Source organism: Bombina bombina, chromosome 6 (genome assembly GCF_027579735.1).
Source record: "Bombina bombina isolate aBomBom1 chromosome 6, aBomBom1.pri, whole genome shotgun sequence".
Lineage (NCBI taxonomy): Eukaryota > Metazoa > Chordata > Amphibia > Anura > Bombinatoridae > Bombina > Bombina bombina.
In genome coordinates, this window is record NC_069504.1 from 81,743,398 (window position 1) to 81,760,220 (window position 16,823).

The window sequence follows — 16,823 nt, forward strand, 5'->3', positions numbered from 1 at the left end:
GCAAGACTGCAGTGTGTGTTTCTCACAATGGGTTGAGAACTTATGGCTGGCATACTCGACTTATAGTTTAAAAGCTTGATTTATTTTCTCCTGGTGTCACTGAGTAATGGCGACCGGGAGTCCGAGTAAGGTGCCGCACACGATGGGCGGAGTTGTTTTCCCGCCGTTGGCTTGGGCTCTTTCCCCCTTAGAAGGCACATTCAATCGGAGTGCCGGGGGATGAAGTACAGGTACGCCCACGATGGGCGGAGTTGTCTTCCCGTCGTTGGTTGGGCTCTTTCCCCCTTACAAGGCATATTCACTACGGAGTGCCGGGGGATGAAGTGCAGGTACTCCCACGAAGGGCGGAGCTCTATAGTTACACTCTCCCTCCGTTCCGGCACACAATTTAAGACTTTATGTGCAGAGAGTAATTGTACCGGGGGGAGAGTTTGTGTTGTAATTGTCCACACACAATTAAAGACTTTATGTTCAGACGAAGCTCTGTCAAGTCTGTATGTTATACTTTTCCTCCAGTACGTTTTAGGAGGGTAAAGTGTGTACTGCTGTTCTGCTGCGCTTTCTTTAATGGAAGCTCCGGTCTTACAAACAAAATTTGGTCGCTTGGTCACCTCAGTATAATAGCTGAGGTCCAGGAGACCAGGAAAGTAGTTGCTCTGGCTATGTCAATCCGTGCACACATATTCATAAGGGGACAGTTAGCAACTTAGGAGACAGCACGCAAATAAAAAAAATGATGTTGCTTTTACCATTTAAAGGGACAGTAGACAGTCTTTGCTTTATGTGGGCTAACCTATGTTATGTTTATCATAATATTTTCAGCTCTCTTGATTTAGCTCATCCTTTGTGTCTTAGGATGCTATATGGGGTACTTTAATATTTAAAGAAACAGTACTGCTTTTTATGTGTCAATTTATTCCCCTTCTAAAGCTTTTGCTCTTCGGGGTCTATTGCCTCTGGTTAATCCATGCCACTTTTTTTTCTCATTATTGTGGGTCTAGGATTTTTATGGCCGCATGCAGTGCTCTGCGGTTCCTTTCCAATTTTATATGGAATTGTGGCACATGAGATCGCTTGTTTAATGTTTTCTTTTACAAAGATACGACGATCCTTACTTGTGGGATATTAACCTCCTGCTAACAGGAAGTGGCGAAGAGCACCACAGCAGAGCTGTGTATATATAGCTCCTCCCTTCCCTCCACCCCCAGTCATTCTCTTTGCCTGTGTTAGTAATAGGAAGAGGTAAAGTGAGGTGTTAGTTTTAGATTCTTCAATCAAGAAGTTTTTTATTTTAAATGGTACCGGGGAGTACTATTTTCCTCAGGGAGACTTGAAATGAAGATTTCTGCCCTGAGGTTGATGATCTTAGCAGATGTAACTAAGATCCATGTTGGTTCCCACAGAGCTTCTGAAGGTAGTGCAAGAGAAATCTTCAGTGTGGAGAACGGTGTCATGCTACAAGCAGCATTGAGGTATGTTCATTCTTTTTATTCTGAGGAGACTTGTTATTTAAGAACTGGCTGCCATTTTTTTCCCTGCAAGGGAAAGGGTAAGCAGTAGGCACTGAGGGTGTTACTGAAAATCCTATGTTTATTCATATTGCTGGGACATATGGAAGCAATAGTAACACTGTATGGGGCTTGACACTGGGAGAGGCAGCTGGACATTTTAGATGTTATTTACATGAGAAAGTCAGTAGGGCTGCAAGTTTTATTTTAAGTTTTATAAGGTGACCACATGGCTTGTTTTCTAAACCACTTCCTATGCGGTTAATCAGACTCTTATGATGACGTCCATGATGGGCGGGGCCTATTTCGCGCGCTTAAACTCGCAGTTTACTCTGACTGAAAAGGCAGCAGGCATTAGCTCCAGTGGGGCCTAAACTTGTTCTGTTCACCGGATCGTTGTCGAGTCATCTGACATTGAGGAAACTAATTGCTCTATGTGTTTAGAAGCCATTGTGGAACCCCCCCTTATTTTGTGTACCTCTTGTACTGAAAGGGCCTTACAATGTAAGAAGCATATTTTAGGTAATGAAAGTGTGCCATCCAACTCTCAAAGTGTCACAACCTTTAACACCCACACAAGCGACGCCAAGTACCTCATGTGCGTCTAATTCTTTCACTCTGCAGGATATGGCTGCAGTTATGTCAACTACCCTTACAGAGGTATTATCTAAATTACCAGTATTACAGGGTAAACGCAGTAGGTCAAGTATTAATGTGCATACTGAATCCTCTGATGCTTTATTGGCTATTTCCGATGTACCCTCACAGGGCTCTGAGTTGGGGGTCAGGGAATTGCTGTCTGAGGGAGAACTTTCAGACTCAGGAAATATGTTACCTCAGACAGATTTGGACGTCATGTCCTTTAAACTTAAGCTTGAACACCTCCGCCTGTTCCTTCGGGAGGTTTTAGCGACTCTGGATGATTGTGACATTATTGTGATACCACCAGAAAAATTGTGTAAAATGGACAAATATCTAGAGGTTCCTACTTATACTGATGTCTTTCCGGTTCCTAAAAGAATTTCGGAAATTATAAAAAAGGAATGGGACAGACCAGGTATACCGTTCTCTCCCCCTCCTAATTTCAAGAAAATGTATCCCATATCAGACACCATTCGGGACTCTTGGCAGTCGGTCCCTAAGGTGGAGGGAGCTATTTCTACCCTTGCTAAGCGTACAACTATACCTATTGAGGACAGTTGTGCTTTCAAAGACCCTATGGATAAGAAGTTAGAGGATCTTCTAAAGAAATTATTTATTAATCAGTGTTTTCTTTTGCAACCGACAGCTTGCATTGTTCCAGTTACTACTGCAGCAGCTTTTTGGTTTGGTGCTCTAGAAGAGTCTCTGAAGGTTGAGACCCCTTTAGAGGACATTTTGGATAGAATTAAGGCTCTCAAGCTAGCTAATTCTTTTATTACAGACGCCGGCTTTCAGATTGCTAAATTTTGGTGAAAAACGCAGGGTTTACCATTTTAGCGCGTAGAGTGTTATGGCTAAAATCGTGGTCTGCTGATGTGTCATCAAAATCTAAGCTCTTAGCTATTCCTTTCAAGGGTAAGACCCTATTCGGGCCTGAGTTGAAGGAAATCATTTCTGACATTATTGGAGGTAAAGGCCACGCCCTACCTCAGGATAAGTCTGTTAAGATGAGCGGTAAACAAAATAATTTTTGTTCTTTTTGAAATTTTAAAGGAGTACCCTCTGCTTCCTCTTCCTCCACAAAGCAGGAAGGGAATATTGGTCAGTCCAAGTCCGTCTGGAGACCCAACCAGGCTTGGAATAAAGGTAAACAATCCAAGAAGCCTGCTGCTGCTACAAAGACAGCATGAAGGGACGGCCCCCGATCCGGGACCGGATCTAGTAGGGGCAGATTTTCTTTCTTTGCCCAGGCTTGGGCAAGAGATTTCAGGACCCCTGGGCATTGGAAATCATGACCCACGGGTATCAACTGGAATTCAAGGATTTTCTCCCAAGAGGGAGATTTCTTCTTTCACGATTGTCTGTAGACCAGATAAAAAGAGAGGCATTCTTGCGCCGTGTAAAAGACCTCTCTACCTTGGGAGTAATTTGTCCCGTTTCAAGACTGGAACAAGGAAAGGGGTTTTACTCAAATCTTTTCGTGGTTCCAAAAAAAGAGGGAACTTTCAGACCCATTTTAGCAAGTATCTGAAATACTTATTTCACAGCCTAAGCCACCCTGATGATTGGCATACACCACAGTAATAACGTCTCTCTCTTCAAAAAGAAGCCAAAACTGACGAACTCTGAGAATGCACGGAGTTCCAAAATATTGAATGGTAATCTCGCCTCCTGAGATTTCCAAACCCCTTGTGCTGACAGAGATCCCCAGACAGCCTCCCAACCTAAAAGACTCGCATCTGTAGTGATCAAGGTCCAGGTTGGATGAATCGAAGAGACCCGTAGAACTATATGATGGTGATCTAACCACTAAGTCAAAGATATTAAAAATGATATCTTAGAATCCCTGCACCATTAATTCAGCATAAAAAAACTGGAAAGGTTTGATATGAAAATGAGCAAAGGGCATCGAATCCAATGCTGCAGCTATGAGACCTAAAACTTCCATGCATATAGCTACTGAAGGAAATAGAGACTGAAGGTTCCGACAAACTGAACCCAATATAATTGTCTCCTGTCTGTTAGAGACAAAGACATTGACACAATCTATCTGGAAACCTAAAAAAGATGACCCTTGTCTGAGCAACCAAGGATCTTTTGATTAAAAGATCCTTCAACCAGGTCTTAGAAGAAACAACACAAGTTGAATCGTATGAGATTCTGGAGAACGAAAAGACTGAGCCAGTACCACGAGATCGTCCAAATAAGGAAACACTGAGAACCTTGAAAAGATTCTCAGAGCTGTCCAGAAGGAAAAGACCTGCTAGACCAGAAGGAAAAGCAACAAATTGGTAATGCTTGTCAAAAAAAGAGAATCTCAGAAAATGAAAATAATCTGAATGAAAACAGAAGATATGCATCTATTGTATCTATTGTAAACAAATAATGCCCTTACTGACCAAAAAGGCAGAATAGACCATATAAACACCATTCTGAAAGAAGGAACTCTTTTATATGACAAATCAAAAAGATTTTCTATCTTTGGGACAATGAATAGTTTTGAACAAAACCCCAAACCCTGTTCCTGAAATGGAACTGGTATGAATACCCCAGATAACTCCAGGTCTGAGCAGCGCCTTGAGACCCCAACGGGTAACCAGCCTTGCCTCACAAGTACCCAACACATACAGGTCTGAAACATACTTCAGAAAAGTGTGAGCCTTTACTGGAATATGCTAGAGAGAGAAAAACTTCTCACAGGCGGTTTTACTCTGAATCCTATTCAGTACCCCAATCTAAGAAGTTTGGACCGAATTGAACCAAACAAATTTAAAATAGTCTTAACCTGCCCCTTACCAGCTAAGCTGGAATAAAAAAAATGCACCTACATTTAAAAATTATCTTTTAAATAGCTTAAATTCATTCCATGTTGAAGAAAGCTTCCAATTATAAACATATTACTTGGGGAAGAATTAGTATTCCGTTCCTTATTAAGAACAAACTAATATAAGCTTAAGATTTACTCTTAGAACTCAATCTTGAAGCAACAAAAAATTCCCTTCCCCAGAGTAACAGATTGAAAAAAATTTAATCCAATTGTGAACCAAATAATTGATTACCTTGGAAAAAAAGAAATATGGATTTTAGAAATCAAATTAGCATTCCAAGATTAAGTCACAAAGTTCTTCTAGCTAAAAATAGCTAAAGACTTAGATTTAACCTCAATTGTGAAAATATCAAAAAAATTATGACACAAATGAAATTATTAGCATGTTGATCAACTTAACAATGCTAAAACAAATCATAATCCGATATTTGTTGCACTAAAGTATCCAACCAGAAAGTTGAAGCATTTGCAACATCAGCCAAATAAATTGCAGGCCTAAGAAAAGGACCTGAAATAAAATATTTTTCATTAAATAAGATACGAGTTTCCCATCTGAAGGAAAAAAATAAATACTATTTTCTATAAGAATAGTAGTATGTTTAGCAAGAGTAGAGAGAACCCCATTAACTTTGGGGATCTTTCCTCAAAACTTTAAACTAACTGCCGGCAAAGGATACAATTTAAAAACCTTAAAGAAGGAATAAAAGAAGTCCCAGACCTATTCCATTCCCTAGTATCATGAACTGGGAAAAAACCTCTGAAGAAACCATAGGAGGTTAATGAGCAGAATTTAAATGTTAGCTAGTCTTAAATCAAAAGAACTAGACTCCTCAATATCCAATATAATCAACACCTTTTCAACAACGAATGTACTCTATTTAAAAATAAAAAAGTAGATTTGTTAGTGTCAAATCTGATGAAGTATATTCTAAATGAGAAAAAAACATCATCAGAGAAGGATAATTTAGTATGTTGTTGGTCATTTGAAAATTCATCAACTAAATGAGAAGTTTAAAAAAGACCTATAAATTTTATTAGAAGGCGGGATGTCAGACAAAGCCTTTAGGATAGAATCAGAAAAACATTCTCATAGATTCCTAGGTATATCTTGTACATTAGATGTAAAAAGAATAGCAATAGATAATGCATAAATACTAATGGACTCTCATGTAAAAGTTTATCATGATAACTTATTACAAACCATAGCTAAAGATAAAATTCATAACATTAAAATAAATGAACTTAGCTTTGGTAGGACTGATATCAGTCATAAGGAATCCAACAGTATTTTCTGATACAGGAACAGTTTTTGGAATATCTTGCAATATGTAATAGAAAAACAACATATAAAGCAAAATTATCAAATTCCTTAAATGACAGTTTCAGGAATGGGAAAAAATGCAAACAGAACAAGCTTCTAGAAACCAGAAGAAACTAAAAAGTGAGACTTAAATAATGTAAAAAAACTGGCGCCAAGTATGACGCCCACATTTTTTGGCGCCAAAAACGTGTGTACCAAACACGAGAGTCAAAAAATGACGCAACTACGTGAAAACTTCCGGCGTCAACTACGACGCCGGAAATGACGTCAATCTCACGCCAAAAAAGACTCAATAAATTCTAGCATTTTTTGCACCCGCGAGCCTAACAGCCCGCAGTTTAAAGGAAAAAAGTCAATTGAAAATGAAAGAAGGAAAATAAACTGAATGACCTGAATCATGGCAAATATAAGTATAAAACATATATTTAGAACTTTACATATAAAGTGCCAAACCATAGCTGAGAGTGTCATAAATAAAATAAGACTTACTTACCCAAAGACACTCATCTACATAAAGTAGATAGCCAAACCAGTACTGAAACGAGAATCAGTAGAGGTAATGGTATATAAGAGTATATCGTCGATCTGAAAAGGGAGGTAGGAGAAGAAATCTCTACGACCGATAACAGAGAACCTATGAAAAAGATCCCCTAGAGGAAGACCATGGTATTCAAATAGACAATACTCTCTTCACATCCTTCTGACATTCACTGCACTCTGAGAGGAAAACCGGGCTTCAGCCTGCTGCGAAGCGCATATCAACGAAGAAATCTAGCACAAACTTACTTCACCACCTCCATGGGAGGCAAAGTTTGTAAAACTGAATTGTGGATGTGGTGAGGGGTGTATTTATAGGCATTTTGAGGTTTGGGAAACTTTGCCCCTCCTGGTAGGAATGTATATCCCATACGTCACTAGCTCATGGACTCTTGCTAATTACATGAAAGAAATCAATCATTCTAAATACTTGCCGAGCACTTCAGTCCATTCCTCGGCCATCAGTGGCTCAGTGTATGGAGGTAATTGGATTAATGGTAGCAGCAATGGACATCATTCCGTTTGCTTGCTTTCATCTCAGACCACTGCAGCTGTGCATGCTCGGACAGTGGAATGGGGACTATGCGAATTTATCTCCTCAAATAAATCTGGATCAAGAGACCAGAGAGAGACTCTCTTCTTTGGTGGTTGTCGCCGGATCATCTGTCCCAGGCGACGTGTTTCCGCAGACACTCGTGGGTGATAGTGACAACTGATGCCAGTCTACTGGGCTGGGGTGCAGTCTGGAATTCCCTGAAGGCTCAGGGTGTTTGGACTCAGGTGGAGTCTCTACTTCCAATCAATATTCTGGAACTGAGAGCAATATTCAATGCGCTTTAGGCGTGGCCTCAGTTGGCTTTGGCCAAATTCATCAGATTCCAGTCGGACAATATAACGACTGTGGCTTATATCAATCATCAGGGGGGGAACAAGGAGTTCCTTAGCGATGATAGAAGTATCCAAGATAATCCGATGGGCGGAGGCCCACTCTTGTTATCTGTCGGCAATCTACATCCCAGGAGTAGAGAACTGGGAATCGGATTTTCTAAGTTGTCAGACTTTTCATCCGGGGGAGTGGGAACTCCACCCGGAGGTGTTTTCCTCACTGATTCTCAAATGGGGCAGACCGGAATTGGATCTAATGGCATTTCGACAGAATGCCAAGCTTCCACGATACGGATCCAGGTTGAGGGATACCCATGCTGAACTGATAGATGCCTTGGCAGTGCCTTGGTCGTTCAGCCTAGCTTATGTGTTTCCACCGTTTCCTCTCCTTCCACGCGTGATTGCTCGGATCAAACAGGAGAGAACTTCGGTAATCCTGATCACGCCTGCGTGGCCTCGCAGAACTTGGTATGCGGATCTAGTGGACATATCCTCTCTGCCTCCGTGGAAACTTCCTTTGAGACAGGACCTCATTCAAGGGCCTTTCCAACATCCAAATCTAAATTCTCTGCAGCTGACTGCTTGGAGATTGAACGCTTGATTTTGTATAAGCGGGGATTCTCAGATTCGGTCATCGATACTTTGATACAGGCACGTAAATCTGTCACTAGAAAAATCTATCATAAGATATGGCGTAAATATTTTTATTGGTGTGAATCCAAAAGCTACTCATGGAGTAAAGTTAGGATTCCCAGGATTCTATCTTTTCTCCAAGAAGGATTGGAGAAAGGGTTATCAGCGAGTTCCTTAAAGGGACAGATTTCTGCTTTGTCAATTTTGCTTCACAAACGTTTGGCAGATGTTCAGTCTTTTTGTCAGGCTCTAACCAGAATTAAGCCTGTATTTAGACCAATTGCTCCACCCTGGAGTTTGAATTTAGTTCTTAGAGTTCTTCAAGGGGTTCCGTTTGAACCCATGCATTCCATAGATATTGAATTGTTATCTTGGAAAGTTTTGTTTTTGGTTGCTATTTCTTCTGCTCGTAGAGTTTCTGAGCTTTCAGCGTTACAATGTGATTCGCCTTATCTTATATTTCATTCTGATAAGGTGGTTTTCTGTACCAAACCTGGATTTCTTCCTAACGTTGTTTCAAATAAGAATATTAATCAGGAAATTGTTGTTCCTTCCTTGTGTCCTAATCCTTCTTCTAAGAAGGAGCATCTGTTACATAAACTGGACGTGGTCCGTGCCTTGAACTTTTACTTACAGGCGACTAAGGATTTCAGTCAATCATCTTCATTATTCATTGTTTATTCTGGAAAGCGTAGGGGTCAGAAAGCTACGGCTACCTCTTTCTTTTTGGCTGAAGAGTATCATCCGCGTGGCATATGAGACTGCTGGACAGCAGCCTCATGAAAGAATTACGGCTCATTCTACTAGGGCTGTGGCTTCCACATGGGCCTTTAAAAACTGTGCTTCTGTTGAACAGATTTGCAAGGCTGCAACTTGGTCGTCTCTTCATACTTTTTCCAAATTTTACAAATTTGATACTTTTACTTCTTCTGAGGCTGTTTTTGGGAGGTTCTTCAAGCAGTGGTGCTTTCCGTTTAGGTCTCTGTCTTGTCCCTCCCGTTTCATCAGTGTCCTGTAGCTTTGGTATTGTATCCCACAAGTAAGGATGAAATCCGTGGACTTGTATCTTGTAGAAAAGGAAATTTATGCTTACCTGATAAATTGATTTCTTCTACTATACGAGTCCACGGCCCTCCCTGTCATTTTTCAGACAGATTATATTTTATTTTTTTCAAGTTCAGTCACCTCTGCACCTTTAGCTTTTCCTTTCTCTTCCTAAACCTTTGGTCGAATGACTGGGGGTGGAGGGAAGGGAGGAGCTATATATACAGCTCTGCTGTGGTGCTCTTTGCCACTTCCTGTTAGCAGGAGGTTAATATCCCACAAGTAAGGATGAAATCCGTGGACTCGTCGTATCGTAGAACAAATCAATTTATCAGGTAAGCATAAATTTCCTTTTTGATGTTTTCTTCAGAAGCAGTTTTTGGTAGAAAAGTACTTCGGGCAGCTGGTTCAGTTTGATTCTTCTGCTTATAATTTCAGGTTTTTTCATTACAAAGATTAAAACTTTTGATTTGGGTTGTGGATTAATTTTTCAGCGGAATTGGCTGTCTTTATTTTTATCCCTCCCTCTCTAGTGACTCTTGCGTGGAGTTCCACATCTTGAGTATTTGCTTTCTCATACGTCACTAGCTCATGGACTCTTGCCAATTACATGAAAGAAAACAAAATTTATGCAAGAATTTACCTGATAAATTAATTTCTTTCATATTGGCAAGAGTCAATGAGACCCACCCTTTTTATGGTGGTTATGATTTTTTTGTATAAAGCACAATTATTCCAATTCCTTGTTGATGCTTTCGCTCCTTTCTTTTCACCCCACTTCTTGGCTATTCTTAAAAAATCAATTATGGGTGTGGTGGGGGGTGTATTTATAGGCATTTTGAGTTTTGGGAAACTTTTCCCCACCTATTAGGATTGTATATCCCATACGTGCAGAAATGTAGAATAAAAAAGAAGGCGCCACCATAGTGCACGATCAGTGGAACAAACAAGCCCAAAATGTGCAAGTATAGCTGGTACTTACAAGCTCCCCGACACTTGAGAAGTGTCACAAACGCCTTCTGTAACCTTTAAAGTCGTCCAGCTGACTCACACTCTCGCAGAGGTCGATCCCCTCTTTTGGATATCAGTTTGGATACCGGCTGTGTTTCTCTCCCAACAGGACCACAGGTCGCAGGTCTGGTCTTAACTTTTGCAGCCTCTTATCCTGTGTTAGAGGTGGCCTAACCCGGTAGGCTGGATTACACAGTTATACGGGTGCTTATAGCACACTGTGTATCAAAAGTTTTCAAAGCGTACTAAGAATATGTATACAATCTTGGTATTGTTAAAATTAAGTTCGTGGAAACAAAGAGGGGTAGTTATCAACGCGTCTACTTTACCTGCCTTCGCCGGTTCAATACGCCCGCCTAAGCTCGCCTACCATCGCCGCCACGGACCTGAATACGTTCGTCTAAGTTATCAATAAAGCTGTCAAAAAGCTGCGCACTAAGTACGGGGCGATGAGCAGCGGACTGTGATAGTTATCACTCATCCGATCTCGCTGCTCTTCGGCTTTTTTACAGTTTTATTGCTAGCCTGTCACTAAGCACCCACACTAACTACACTGTTCTACCCCCTATACCGGCGCCCCCGGAGCCTCCCGCAACTAAATAAAGTTAGTAACCCCTAAACCGCCGCTCCTAGACCCCGCCGCAACTCTTATAAATGTATTAACCCCTAAACCGCCGCTCCCGGACACCGCCGCCATCTACATTATACCTAGTAACCCCTATCCTGCCCCCCCATACCGTCGCCCTCTATAATAAAGTTATTAACCCCTATCCTGCTGATACCGCACCTCGCAGCAACTAAATAAATAGTTTAACCCCTAAACCGCCGCTCCCGGACCCCGCCGCAACCTATATTAAACTTATTAACCCCTAATCTGCCCCCCTACACCGTCGCCACCTATAATACATTTATTAACCCCTATCCTGCCCCCCACTACACCGCCACCACTGTAATACATTTATTAACCCCTAAACCTAAGTCTAACACTAACCCTAGCACCCCCCTAACTTAAATATTAATTAAATAAATCTAAATAATATTTCTCTTATTAACTAAGTTAATCCTATTTAAAACTAAATACTTACCTTTAAAATAAACCCTAATATAGCTACAATATAAATAATAATTATATTGTAGCTATCCTAGGATTTATTTTTATTTTACAGGTAACTTTCAATTTATTTTAACTAGGTACAATAGCTATTAAATAGTTATTAACTATTTAATAGCTACCTAGCTAAAATAAACAGAAATTTACCTGTAAAATAAAAACTAACCTAAGTTACAATTACACCTAACACACTATACTTAAATAAATTATTCCTATTTAAAACTAAATACTTACCTGTAAAATAAACCCTAAGATAGCTACAATGTAATTAATAATTACATTGTAGCTATTTTAGGATTTATATTTATTTTACAGGTAACTTTGTATTTATTTTAGCTAGTTAGAATAGTTATTAATGATTGAGATCGCATTCTATTGGCTGTTCCGATCAGCCAATAGAATTTTTTAGGGGTTAATACATATATTATAGTTGCGGCGGGGTCAGGGAGCGGCGGTTTAGGGGTTAATGTGTTTATTATAGTGGCGGTGGGCTCCGGGAGTGGCGGTTTTAATTAATGATTGAGATCGCATTCTATTGGCTGTTCCGATCAGCCAATAGAATTTTTTTTATTTTCTGTACTTTAGTTAGTTTATGTAACGTTAATGTTAACTATTTAATAACTACCTAGCTAAAAGAAATACAAAATTACCTGTAAAATAAATCCTAACCTAAGTTACAATTAAACCTAACACTACACTATCATTAAATAAATGAAATAAATTAAATACAATTAAATACAATTACATAAACTAACTAAAGTACAAAAAATAAAAAAAGCTAAGTTACAAAAAAATAAAAAAAATAAGTTACAAACATTTAAAAAATATTACAACAATTATAAGCTAATTACACCTAATCTAAGCCTCCTAATAAAATAACAAAGCCCCCCAAAATAAAAAAATGCCCTACCCTATTCTAAATTAAAAAAGTTCAAAGCTCTTTTACCTTACCAGCCCTAAAAAACATAATTTATGTAAGAACTTACCTGATAAATTCATTTCTTTCATATTAGCAAGAGTCCATGAGCTAGTGACGTATGGGATATACATTCCTACCAGGAGGGGCAAAGTTTCCCAAACCTCAAAATGCCCACAAATACACCCCTCACCACACCCACAATTCAGTTTAACGAATAGCCAAGAAGTGGGGTGATAAAAAAGTGCGAAAGCATATAAAATAAGGAATTGGAATAATTGTGCTTTATACAAAATCATAACCACCACAAAAAAAGGGCGGGCCTCATGGACTCTTGCTAATATGAAAGAAATTAATTTATCAGGTAAGTTCTTACATAAATTATGTTTTCTTTCATGTAATTAGCAAGAGTCCATGAGCTAGTGACGTATGGGATAATGACTACCCAAGATGTGGATCTTTCCACACAAGAGTCACTAGAGAGGGAGGGATAAAATAAAGACAGCCAATTCCTGCTGAAAATAATCCACACCCAAAATAAAGTTTAATGAAAAACATAAGCAGAAGATTCAAACTGAAACCGCTGCCTGAAGTACTTTTCTACCAAAAACTGCTTCAGAAGAAGAAAATACATCAAAATGGTAGAATTTAGTAAAAGTATGCAAAGATGACCAAGTTGCTGCTTTGCAAATCTGATCAATCGAAGCTTCATTCCTAAACGCCCAGGAAGTAGAAACTGACCTAGTAGAATGAGCTGTGATCCTCTGAGGCGGAGTTTTACCCGACTCAACATAGGCAAGATGAATTAAAGATTTCAACCAAGATGCCAAAGAAATGGCAGAAGCTTTCTGGCCTTTTCTAGAACCGGAAAAGATAACAAATAAACTAGAAGTCTTTCGGAAAGACTTAGTAGCTTCAACATAATATTTCAAAGCTCTAACAACATCCAAAGAATGCAACGATTTCTCCTTAGAATTCTTAGGATTAGGACATAATGAAGGAACCACAATTTCTCTACTAATGTTGTTGGAATTCACAACTTTAGGTAAAAATTCAAAAGAAGTTCGCAACACCGCCTTATCCTGATGAAAAATCAGAAAAGGAGACGCACAAGAAAGAGCAGATAATTCAGAAACTCTTCTGGCAGAAGAGATTGCCAAAAGGAACAAAACTTTCCAAGAAAGTAATTTAATGTCCAATGAATGCATAGGTTCAAACGGAGGAGCTTGAAGAGCCCCCAGAACCAAATTCAAACTCCAAGGAGGAGAAATTGACTTAATGACAGGTTTTATACGAACCAAAGCTTGTACAAAACAATGAATATCAGGAAGAATAGCAATCTTTCTGTGAAAAAGAACAGAAAGAGCAGAGATTTGACCTTTCAAGGAACTTGCGAACAAACCCTTATCTAAACCATCCTGAAGAAACTGTAAAATTCTCGGTATTCTAAAAGAATGCCAAGAAAAATGATGAGAAAGACACCAAGAAATATAGGTCTTCCAGACTCTATAATCTATCTCTCTAGATACAGATTTACGCGCCTGTAACATAGTATTAATCACAGAGTCAGAGAAACCTCTTTGACCAAGAATCAAGCGTTCAATCTCCATACCTTTAAATTTAAGGATTTCAGATCCTGATGGAAAAAAGGACCTTGCGACAGAAGGTCTGGTCTTAACGGAAGAGTCCACGGTTGGCAAGAGGCCATCCGGACAAGATCCGCATACCAAAACCTGTGAGGCCATGCCGAAGCTACCAGCAGAACAAACGAGCATTCCTTCAGAATCTTGGAGATTACTCTTGGAAGAAGAACTAGAGGCGGAAAGATATAGGCAGGATGATACTTCCAAGGAAGTGATAATGCATCCACTGCCTCCGCCTGAGGATCCCGGGATCTGGACAGATACCTGGGAAGTTTCTTGTTTAGATGAGACGCCATCAGATCTATTTCTGGAAGTTCCCACATTTGAACAATCTGAAGAAATACCTCTGGGTGAAGAGACCATTCGCCCGGATGCAACGTTTGGCGACTGAGATAATCCGCTTCCCAATTGTCTATACCTGGAATATGAACCGCAGAGATTAGACAGGAGCTGGATTCCGCCCAAACCAGAATTCGAGATACTTCTTTCATAGCCAGAGGACTGTGAGTCCCTCCTTGATGATTGATGTATGCCACAGTTGTGACATTGTCTGTCTGAAAACAAATGAACGATTCTCTCTTCAGAAGAGGCCAAAACTGAAGAGCTCTGAAAATTGCACGGAGTTCCAAAATATTGATCGGTAATCTCACCTCCTGAGATTCCCAAACTCCTTGTGCTATCAGAGATCCCCACACTGCTCCCCAACCTGTGAGACTTGCATCTGTTGAAATTACAGTCCAGGTCGGAAGCACAAAAGAAGCCCCCTGAATTAAACGATGGTGATCTGTCCACCACGTTAGAGAGTGTCGTACAATCGGTTTTAAAGATATTAATTGAGATATCTTTGTGTAATCCTTGCACCATTGATTCAGCATACAGAGCTGAAGAGGTCGCATGTGAAAACGAGCAAAGGGGATCGCGTCCGATGCAGCAGTCATAAGACCTAGAATTTCCATGCATAAGGCTACCGAAGGGAATGATTGTGTCTGAAGGTTTCGACAAGCTGAAATCAATTTTAGACGTCTCTTGTCTGTTAAAGACAGAGTCATGGACACTGAATCTATCTGGAAACCCAGAAAGGTTACCCTTGTCTGAGGAATCAATTAACTTTTTAGTAAATTGATCCTCCAACCATGATCTTGAAGAAACAACACAAGTCGATTCGTATGAAATTCTGCTAAATGTAAAGACTGAGCAAGTACCAAGATATCGTCCAAATAAGGAAATACCACAATACCCTGTTCTCTGATTACAGACAGAAGGGCACCGAGAACCTTTGTAAAAATTCTTGGAGCTGTAGCTAGGCCAAACGGCAGAGCCACAAACTGGTAATGCTTGTCCAGAAAAGAGAATCTCAGGAACTGATAATGATCTGGATGAATCGGAATATGCAGATATGCATCCTGTAAATCTATTGTGGACATATAATGCCCTTGCTGAACAAAAGGCAAGATAGTCCTTACAGTTACCATTTTGAACGTTGGTATCCTTACATAACGATTCAATATTTTTAGATCCAGAACTGGTCTGAAGGAATTCTCCTTCTTTGGTACAATGAAGAGATTTGAATAAAACCCCATCCCCTGTTCCTGAACTGGAACTGGCATAATTACTCCAGCCAACTCTAGATCTGAAACACAATTCAGAAATGCTTGAGCTTTCACTGGATTTACTGGGACACGGGAAAGAAAAAATCTCTTTGCAGGAGGTCTCATCTTGAAACCAATTCTGTACCCTTCTGAAACAATGCATCCAAAGATTGTGAACAGAATTGATCCAAATTTCTTTGAAAAAACGTAACCTGCCCCCTACCAGCTGAGCTGTAATGAGGGCCGCACCTTCATGTGGACTTAGAAGCAGGCTTTGCCTTTCTAGAAGGCTTGGATTTATTCCAGACTGGAGATGGTTTCCAAACTGAAACTGCTCCTGAGGATGAAGGATCAGGCTTTTGTTCTTTGTTGAAACGAAAGGAACGAAAACGATTATTAGCCCTGTTTTTACCCTTAGATTTTTTATCCTGTGGTAAAAAAGTTCCTTTCCCACCAGTAACAGTTGAGATAATAGAATCCAACTGAGAACCAAATAATTTGTTACCCTGGAAAGAAATGGAAAGTAGAGTTGATTTAGAAGCCATATCAGCATTCCAAGTCTTAAGCCATAAAGCTCTTCTAGCTAAAATAGCTAGAGACATAAACCTGACATCAACTCTGATAATATCAAAAATGGCATCACAGATAAAATTATTAGCATGCTGAAGAAGAAGAATAATATTATTAGAATCATGATCCGTTACTTGTTGCGCTAAAGTTTCCAACCAAAAAGTTGAAGCTGCAGCAACATCAGCCAATGATATAGCAGGTCTAAGAAGATTACCTGAACACAGATAAGCTTTTCTTAGAAAGTATTCAATTTCCCTATCTAAAGGATCCTTAAACGAAGTACCATCTGACGTAGGAATAGTAGTACGTTTAGCAAGGGTAGAAATAGCCCCATCAACTCTAGGGATTTTGTCCCAAAATTCTAATCTGTCAGACGGCACAGGATATAATTGCTTAAAACGTTTAGAAGGAGTAAATGAATTACCCAATTTATCCCATTCTTTAGAAATTACTTCAGAAATAGCATTAGGAACAGGAAAAACTTCTGGAATAACCACAGGAGATTTAAATACCTTATCTAAACGTTTAGAATTAGTATCAAGAGGACCAGAATCCTCGATTTCTAAAGCAATTAGTACTTCTTTAA